At 49.7% G+C, this 9,767-nt stretch overlaps 2 pseudogenes across 2 annotated transcripts; one reads left to right on the top strand and one right to left on the bottom strand.

The window, feature by feature from the left end:
* Positions 1–1,361: 1,361 nt before the first annotated feature.
* Positions 1,362–1,459, bottom strand: EV420DRAFT_t259 (annotated as a pseudogene). Its single transcript has one exon. The product of its transcript is annotated as a tRNA-OTHER (tRNA).
* Positions 1,460–3,933: 2,474 nt separating this feature from the next.
* EV420DRAFT_t262 lies at positions 3,934–4,031 on the top strand (annotated as a pseudogene). Its single transcript has one exon. The product of its transcript is annotated as a tRNA-OTHER (tRNA).
* The last annotated feature ends 5,736 nt before the right edge of the window (positions 4,032–9,767 follow it).

Here is a 9,767-nt window from a genome sequence, read left to right as displayed (position 1 = left end):
GCGTTGTAACCCCCGCGGTTCGATCCTTCTTACGGCTCTCCCTGGACCCGGCGGTACTTCGGGTAACCCTTCATGGACGCACACATGTCGGCTCGTCTCAAGGGTTGACACCGTTTGCCGCCGCATTCTGCGTCCCCGTGGCTACTGAGTGCCGGTGGTCCTCTCGATTCCTGGCCTCAGCTGCTTTTCCAATGTCTCCTGCTGGAACAGACGGTGTAGCCGCAGGCCCAGCGGGCCGGGTCGTCAGCCTTTCTCCCTCTCCGGGGTGACCTCCCCACATCTGGGGTGCAGTCGGACTTGTACCTAGGGGGCTCTGCCCTCGAGGGGCTTTCCCCGTGCAGTCGAGCGAGGGTTCCTGAGCTCGGACGGCCCCTAGGGGTTCAGTGCTAGACACAGACTGCATGGAGCGGCAGGAATCCCCTCCTATGCCGTTCAATGCTGGCGATTCGCTTTCCTCAGTCTCTTTGATGGGTAACGCGGCAAAAAAGTTGGTATATTGTTCATATGGGGTACCTACATACGTAGTATAAGTCCGACTAGAATTACATGGGCGCGCACCATCAGAGACTGAGTCCTCTGCCGATGCCGTCGAATCGCTTATTTCGACGCCGGCTCGTCTTTTGACGACTTCTTCTCCTCCTTGACCTCCTCGATCTTCGTGTCCTTTCCGTTTTCCTCTTCCTCTGCCTTGGCGAGTAGTTGGCATAGACGCTGAGCGGTTGCCTTCTTGCGCGGGGGGAGTTTGATGGGAAGCCATTTCGATTTGTCCGCTGGACATTTATGGTCTTGGCTCCACCCGGTATTTCCACACTTGAAGCATCGCTGATCGCTTCATAGCTTGTCGATCTCCATCGGCTGCCCGGCACCACCATACGTGGTTCCCGTGGCGTCCTTCTTGTCGCCAGAACCACCCGTCTTCTGCGACTGCTGATTTTGGTTGCCTTGACCCGAACCACTTGGGTTCGAGGAGGTCTTACTGCCCTGCTGCTGGGCCATCCCATATCAATAATTAGCGTCGATCCTTAGGACCCGACACTTCCACTCGGCGTATGTGGTGGGGCGCTCATTGTCCCCATGCATCACGGTATTTCGGACCGTAGGCCGAATGGCTAGTTCCACGGTCTCAAACATCTGTTTCTCATCCCTGAACTCCTCGCATCGGTGGGCCAGCCTTTCGAACTTTGCGAAGAACTCCAGCCTGGTCTGCTAGATTTCTGTTTGAAAGGTGTTAGTTGACAGTTAATTGTGATACATCAGGAGTGTCAGTTTACATCCAGCCCATATACAGTAATTCCATCAGGATGACAAAGTGGCTTAGTAAGCTTCCCAATCTGTGTCAATGATGGCATCATTAGAAAAGAGGGCAATTCCGGGAATTGAACCCGGGACCTCAAAAATAAATCCAATAATGTCACATGACTTTCTCGAGTAGACATGCTAACCACTACACCATACTGGCATCATATATATATCTTTTCATCTCTATATATACCCTCCCTCCCTTAACATTTATGACCTCATATTGATGCCCTCCCTTTGCTCCGCTCTGGTGCGCTCTTTTGCCTTTTTAGGCTCCCCAAATCAGCCCATCAATTTTGGCTGGATCCAGTGGCAGTGCCGCATTTTTAATACCCAAAATAGGGGCTATTTTCCGGTCAAAATAGCTATTGGGCTATTCTCAGGCTACTGGCTGGGCCAGGAGATGGCACTATAATCTGTATAGACATAAACAACATAAAATAGAGCCCTCTAATGATGCATAGGAGCCCTGGATAGTGGGATAAAAGGGTAATATAATGAAAATCGCATAAATATTCGCTTTTGGGGGCTGCTGCATGCATTGGATCGGCTGGAGGACTTCACCAATCGATTCCTTGACCTTGAAAACACCCAAACGACCCCTCCACAGTACTTTTGGCACACTTTATTCCTGGAGATAAACGAAAATATTCGCTTTTTAGGGTGCAGCATGCTCCAGATCGCTTTTAAAACATTACCAGTCGATTCCTATGCCATAAAAACCCTAGAATACATCCTCCTTCGTAATATAGGTCCAGTATAATACAGTATAAAAGGGGGTATTAGGGGGCATACATCGCTTATTTTGTTTTTCGCACTTCGGATGGCCTGGGGAGCATCACCAATGGATTCCCTGATATTAAAAACCCCAAAACGACTCCAGCCTTTATTTATAGGGTCTCAAAAACGACAGAAATAATGATATTACAGTTTAGGAGGAGCACATGTAATAAATCCTATTTCTGGGCTTCGGACCACTTCGGAGTTTTGTCTATTGTGTTTATTGACCTGAATAACACTCAAATGACCCCACAGGACAAAGGAAACCATCAGAAATACGTGATAAAAAGAGTAATAGGGGGATGGAGGAGACATACCTTATATTTCGCATTTCTAATAGTTAGGGAGGGTATTCTTGTTATATAACAGACTGTATATATTGTACAATGGTGTGTACGAAGCCCCATGGATATCCGAAATGTATTGAATGAGATATGAGCAGATCATTCTGTAAAACAGGAGGAGCACATCCCATATTTCGATGTTCTGCTCATTCTATGGCCTGGGGACTATCAGAATCGGATTCCTTGACCCAAAAAACAGTAGGGCCACCTATCATCCATGGTATTCAGATGTTCAAACTCCGAAGTACAAGATGTTCTCTCATTTGTTACTTATATTGTCCTGTAGCTACATATGGCTGTATGTGTTATCTGGGTAAAATGGCTCCTATGGATGATAAGTGCCTCTACTGTTTTTTGGGTCAAGGAATCCGATTCTGATAGTCCCCAGGCCATAGAATGAGCAGAACATCGAAATATGGGATGTGCTCCTCCTGTTTTACAGAATGATCTGCTCATATCTCATTCAATACATTTCGGATATCCATGGGGCTTCGTACACACCATTGTACAATATATACAGTCTGTTATATAACAAGAATACCCTCCCTAACTATTAGAAATGCGAAATATAAGGTATGTCTCCTCCATCCCCCTATTACTCTTTTTATCACGTATTTCTGATGGTTTCCTTTGTCCTGTGGGGTCATTTGAGTGTTATTCAGGTCAATAAACACAATAGACAAAACTCCGAAGTGGTCCGAAGCCCAGAAATAGGATTTATTACATGTGCTCCTCCTAAACTGTAATATCATTATTTCTGTCGTTTTTGAGACCCTATAAATAAAGGCTGGAGTCGTTTTGGGGTTTTTAATATCAGGGAATCCATTGGTGATGCTCCCCAGGCCATCCGAAGTGCGAAAAACAAAATAAGCGATGTATGCCCCCTAATACCCCCTTTTATACTGTATTATACTGGACCTATATTACGAAGGAGGATGTATTCTAGGGTTTTTATGGCATAGGAATCGACTGGTAATGTTTTAAAAGCGATCTGGAGCATGCTGCACCCTAAAAAGCGAATATTTTCGTTTATCTCCAGGAATAAAGTGTGCCAAAAGTACTGTGGAGGGGTCGTTTGGGTGTTTTCAAGGTCAAGGAATCGATTGGTGAAGTCCTCCAGCCGATCCAATGCATGCAGCAGCCCCCAAAAGCGAATATTTATGCGATTTTCATTATATTACCCTTTTATCCCACTATCCAGGGCTCCTATGCATCATTAGAGGGCTCTATTTTATGTTGTTTATGTCTATACAGATTATAGTGCCATCTCCTGGCCCAGCCAGTAGCCTGAGAATAGCCCAATAGCTATTTTGACCGGAAAATAGCCCCTATTTTGGGTATTAAAAATGCGGCACTGCCACTGGATCCAGCCAAAATTGATGGGCTGATTTGGGGAGCCTAAAAAGGCAAAAGAGCGCACCAGAGCGGAGCAAAGGGAGGGCATCAATATGAGGTCATAAATGTTAAGGGAGGGAGGGTATATATAGAGATGAAAAGATATATATATGATGCCAGTATGGTGTAGTGGTTAGCATGTCTACTCGAGAAAGTCATGTGACATTATTGGATTTATTTTTGAGGTCCCGGGTTCAATTCCCGGAATTGCCCTCTTTTCTAATGATGCCATCATTGACACAGATTGGGAAGCTTACTAAGCCACTTTGTCATCCTGATGGAATTACTGTATATGGGCTGGATGTAAACTGACACTCCTGATGTATCACAATTAACTGTCAACTAACAGTGTTTGATGCATCAAAGTAGCAGCTACAGGTGAGAACTTCACAGCTGACTTGAAGTCCGATTGGTGGATCTTCTTCCATTCTGTCTTCCAGATGGTCAGCTCTGCTACCTCGCGGAACTTGACGCGAAGATCATGGGAGAACTCCTCCCAAGTGGGGTATCTCCAGTGCCCCCGTGCATCTTGGTAACGATAGTATTGATCCGTCCACCACTCTTGGGCCTTTTCTCGCAGGAAACCCATCGCGAAGGTGATACGGTAGGGGTTTTGCCCCTGGGCATTTATGGTGTAATACATTGGGAAGACCTGGAAGTATGCTTCACAGTGATGGAGGAAGCGATTGAGGTCCGTGGATACCCCCGTGAAACATTCTGGTGTTAGCCACTAACTCTTATCGGCTTAGATCAACTAAGGATCGCCACTCGCACTTCGGTGGACGATACTCTTAGAGGTCAAAGGCAATGGAAGAGAGTCAGGAGCGAGCTTAGATAGTCGCGGAGCGGGGAGCTTTGAGTTAGGTAGATTAAACCTTAGCCGAAGCTGGGGTTTAGACCAGCTGAGGCTCTACTTAAATACACGTTGATAAAACTAAAAATAGTACTGTGGGAATGTCTGATCAGAACCGCAGCATAGAGTAAGCGTAAATGCGTAAGAAAAGGAAAAGAAATGAATAAACCGTAACATTACCCCCTCCTCAAGACTCGTTCGTCCCGAATGAGCCCTGACTTTCCTCCCCACTGTCCGCGGATTCGCTGTAGAAGGATGAGGCGTCAAGATCATCGTTGTCCTCATCTTCAGAGTCGAAATCCCAATTTTCATAGACTCGTTGTAGATTTTCTAGGTCGAGGTTGGCGTCGTTGTCATCCGGCGTTGTGCTTACAATTGATATCCCGTCCGCTTTCTCTGTTGTTACCTCCCATATTCCGATCGATGATTGCGAAGCCGAATGCCTTGGATTCGTGCATTCGGAGGAATAGACGGTGTCCACCTCTGTGATGCATGGGGTATCCGGATCGTGGTAGATCAATCCGACGCCTGGGGGTATTTTGTCGTCTCTCCCGACCGTTTTTCCATGCTTATCGACCTCCCAATGAATTCTCTGGAGACGCGCTTCGTACTCGTTCACGAGTTCCTCCGCGTTGGCCATATCCGAACGTTTGACCCAGGAGTTTTCCTCCCTTGGGTATCCTCTCCATTTCACTAGGTATTCTGTTACCGTGCGGCGAGTTCGTCCGCGACCTACAACTTTGTCCCGCTGCTCCACAATCTCTTCAATTTCGTACTCTTCTTCATCGTCAATTAATTCTGGAGGTGGCCGCTCGGGGCGTGGTTGATTTGGGAATGCAGGGGGGACGTAAGGCGTCAGGAGTGATTCGTTGAATCGGTTGTGAATCCTCCATCGGGCGGGTAATTTTAGCTCGTAAGCCGAGGCTCCCTTTTTGGCAACGACAATGAAGGGTCCTACACGACGGTCTCCAAGCTTCTTGGTAGGACGAGGGAGATTTAGATTGGTTGTGTCTAACCACACCTTGTCCCCCGGCTGATATTCCACTGCTTGGCTTTTGTGCTTGTCGTAAGCCTTCTTCATTGACTCGGCCGCTTTTTCTAGAGATGCCTTTGTCTCCCTCTGGGCTTTCTCGATTTCCGTTACGAGTTTTGCCGCTGCCGGAACTACCATCGGTTTTCGTGATGTGGTGATGACCTGTCCATCCCTTCCAAATACTACCTTGTACGGGGAATACCCAGTGGACGAGTGTTGGCGATTATTGTGGGTGAAGGCTGCCAAGGGCAACCATTCACTCCAGTCATTTTGTCGATCGTTAACAAACATCTTTAGGTACTTCTCAATCTCCTGATTTACCCTTTCTGTCTGCCCGTCCGTCTGTGGGTGGTACGCGGTGGAGGGGTTTCCTTCGACGTGAATGAGGGTATAAAACTCCTTCATGAACTTGGAGACGAAAACCGAGCCGCGGTCCGAGATGACCTTCTCTGGCATCACTCCGTAGGGTACATAGATGTAGTCCCTCAAGATCTTTGCAAACCCGAGGGACGTGAGTTCTTCAGTACACGCGATGGGGATAATGGTTTTTGAAAAACGATCGACGATAACTAGAATTGAATCGAAACCCTTTGAGTCCGGTAGTTTGGTGATCATATCCACCGAAATGTGTGTCCAAGGGCGAACAGGGACCTCGTTGGGGTGTAAGGGAGCCTTCTTCGGACGGCGATCCGCCTTGGTTCGTTGGCAAACCTCACACCCCTTCACGTATGCTTCTATATCTCGACGCATCCTCGGCCACCAGTAATCACGAAGTACCAGTTCCTTGGTTTTTTCGATACCAGGGTGGCCAGCGGTAACATGGTCATGTTTGAGGGCTATGATCTGCCCTCTGAGGTCACGGTCCACAGGCACATAGATCCGCCCGTCATACCATAATAAGTCCTGACTACGAGAAACGCCTTTTTCGTGGTTTAAGGAGTCAGAAATCCCTCTGTCCCAGTGACGAGGGTCATGGGTCACCACCTTGATCCGTTCATGTAGCTCCTCGGCGGTGGGCATGATTAGGGCCCTAAAGTGCTCCGTTTTGAGTACTACAACGTCTCGGTTGTCCCCTTTTCCCTGATCATGGTCCGCCCTCCTGGACAGAAGATCCGCTTTACAATTCTGGGCTCCGGGCTTGTGATGCAAAGTGAATTGGTATTCCGCTAGTTCCATCACCCATCGCGCCTGTCGTCGGTTGAGCTTCTGGGGTTTGCGGAAGTACTGGAGGTTGGAATGGTCCGTCCAAATCTCGAAATCTTCTCTTGCTCCCATGAGGTACTGACGCCATTCTTCCAAAGCGATCATAATCGCCAGGAGCTCCTTGTCATAAATCTCGTAGTTGCGTTCGGTAGCCGAGAGCGCCTTGGAAAGAAAAGCTACTGGTTGCCATTTCTCGTCTTGTAGCTGGGAAAGCACTGCCCCTACTGCCCCTTCACTAGAGTCTGCCTCTACTCGAAACTGTCCTTCATCTAATGGGATGGCGAGTACTACATCCTCGCGGAATAACTCCTTGAGCTTGTCGAATGCTTTTTGCTGAGCCTCTCCCCACCTCCACTCTTGTTTCCCGGTGAGTGAAGTAAGCGGTTTGACATGCTTACTATAGTCGCGGATGAACCGTCAATAGAAGTTGCAAAATCCGAGGAAGGACTGCAGTTCTTGCTTTCGACGGGGGACGGGCCACTCGAGTAACCCGGCGATCTTTACTGGATCCATGCGAATCTTTCCTTCGCTAATAAGGACCCCCAAGTACTCGGTCTCCTCCACCTCGAATTCGCACTTCTCCGCCTTGAGGAAGAGCTTGTTTTCACGGAGAATCTGCAGCACCTTGCGTACTATTCGTCGGTGCTCCGCTTTGGTTTTCGAGGCGATAAGGATATCGTCCAGGTAGACCGACACTTCCCCGGCCGTTATAAGCTCCTTGAAAATATCATTCATCATCCATTGAAATGTCGCGGGGGAGTTGGTGAGCCCAAAGAACATTACCAAGGGTTCGTAGAGCCCACAGTTGGTTCGAAATGCGGCCTTCCACTCATCTCCTTGCTTGATCCTCACGTTGTTGTAACCCCATCGTACGTCCAGCTTGGTGAAGTACTTGGCCTTCTTCAGCCTATCCATTAGTTCTCCAATGAGCGGTAGCAGATAACGATTCTTGATCGTCATCTTGTTTAGTTTACGGTAGTCCTGGACTGGGCGCAGCTTGCCATCTTTCTTCTTGACAAAGAAAAAGGGCGAAGCCATGGGAGACTTCGAGGGTTGAATTCTACCGGTGGACAAGTTTTCGTCTAGGAACCTGTCCAGCTCCTCCTGTTCGGCGTGATTGAGTGGGTAAACCTTACAGTCTAGGTTGGCGTTAGCGTTGGGGATCAATTCGATGGCGTGATCCCAAGGCTTGCGGGGAGGCAGTTCATCAAAGCTTTCCTTGTCGAATACGTCTTTGAATTCCCGATACTCGTCGGGGACTATCTCTTCGAACGATTTGGCCGTCTTCTTAGCATTCGCTTGGGCGGCCAGCTCGTTGGCTTTGGTCCCCATGGCTCGTACATGAAAGGCTTCTTCGAAATCTATTACCAGGATGGTATCTCCTTCCTCGTACTCGTCCCATCGCGCCGAAGGATCGGTGTCGGGGAGGGAGAAAGGGATCTTCCTGCACGTGCAACGGGCCAGGGTAACCGCTCCGGTGTCCCAATCGATGAGCGGGTTGTGGCGCTGTAACCAATCATGCTCCAAGAATATGGGAGTGGAGCCTAGATCTACTACCGCTAGTTCGATCCGTTCCATGTGGTCCCCTATGTGTAGCCATACTTCGGCATATTCGGTGATATCCCCTCCTTTATTACGAGTGCCGTCGGCATTATAGACCGGAACAGGTCGGGCCGCTTTCTTTAGGTTAAGGTCACGGGCTTGGGCCCAGGCGCGGTCGATTGAACTACCGGTTGCCCCACTGTCTACTAGGGCGCTTACGGCATGAGTCTCTCTCGTATCCAAAGTCTCTAATTGCACTTTTATTGACACGTTCCGTCCCTTCCTTCCTCGTATGTACATCGGGGGTTTCTGTAAGTCTGCCATCCACTGCCACCTTTCCCGTGCTTGAGCGGCCGTTTCGGTCTGCTCCTCCAGTTGGTAACATAACTGGTCATTGACTTCCTCGCGGCGCCGAGGGTGTACCCACCCATTAAGGACGGCACGAGCCGCCGCGTCCCCTCGAGCTAGCCATAGGGCTCGACGGGTCCACAGAATGCCATGGGGCTCGTAGTACATTTCTGCAATCACCTTCTTGTCGAGCAGAGTAGCGGAGAGAGAGAAGGCGGGAGAAGGCATCCGCTTTGGGGTTACGACCGGGATGTCGGACCGTAGGTGGGCTTCTTCATCTTCGACTTCTTCCAGCGATACCTGGGTGGTCTTCCCTCGAAGTGGCATTTGGTCACTGGGACGAGAAAGGTCCCGAGGCGGCATTTGGGCGCCTTTGGTATTCGAGGTGGTGGAGGAGGGCTCGCTGCCCTGTGTTCGGCCCCGGCCAAGGGTGCTTGCATGCGGCGTTGTAACCTCCACCATTGTCCTGTTCTTACGGCTCTTCCTGGACCCGGCGGTACTTCGGGTAACCCTTCGGGAACGCACACGTGTTGGCTCCGACGGGGGGTCTGCACTGTTTGCCGCGACATTGTCCTTGGCTACTAAGGGCAGGGGGTCCCTCGGCTTCACGGCCTCAGCTGCTTTCTCCACGCCTCCCACTGGAACAGACGGCCCCACACACGAGGATGCAGGCCCAGCGGGCTGGGTTGACGACCTTTCTCCCACTCCGGGGTGACCTCCCTTCGTCAAGGGTGCAGTCGAGACTCGACCTAGGGGGTTTTGCCCTCGAGGGGTTTCCCCTGTACGGTGAGCCGGGGGTTCCTGAGCTCGGATGGCCCCTAGGGGTTCAGTACTGAGCACAGGCTGCGCAGAGTGGCGGAAATCCCCTCCTATGCTGTTGGTAGCTTGCGATTCATCGTCCTTAGTTTCTTCAACCGGTAGCACAGCGAAAAAGTTGGTATATTGTTCATACGGAGTACCTACATACGTA

The sequence above is a fragment of the Desarmillaria tabescens genome (genome assembly GCF_030435595.1).
Source record: "Desarmillaria tabescens strain CCBAS 213 chromosome Unknown EV420scaffold_66, whole genome shotgun sequence".
Taxonomy (NCBI): domain Eukaryota; kingdom Fungi; phylum Basidiomycota; class Agaricomycetes; order Agaricales; family Physalacriaceae; genus Desarmillaria; species Desarmillaria tabescens.
Note: the sequence above shows the minus strand (reverse complement) of the source record. Positions and strands in the feature narration are given on the sequence as shown.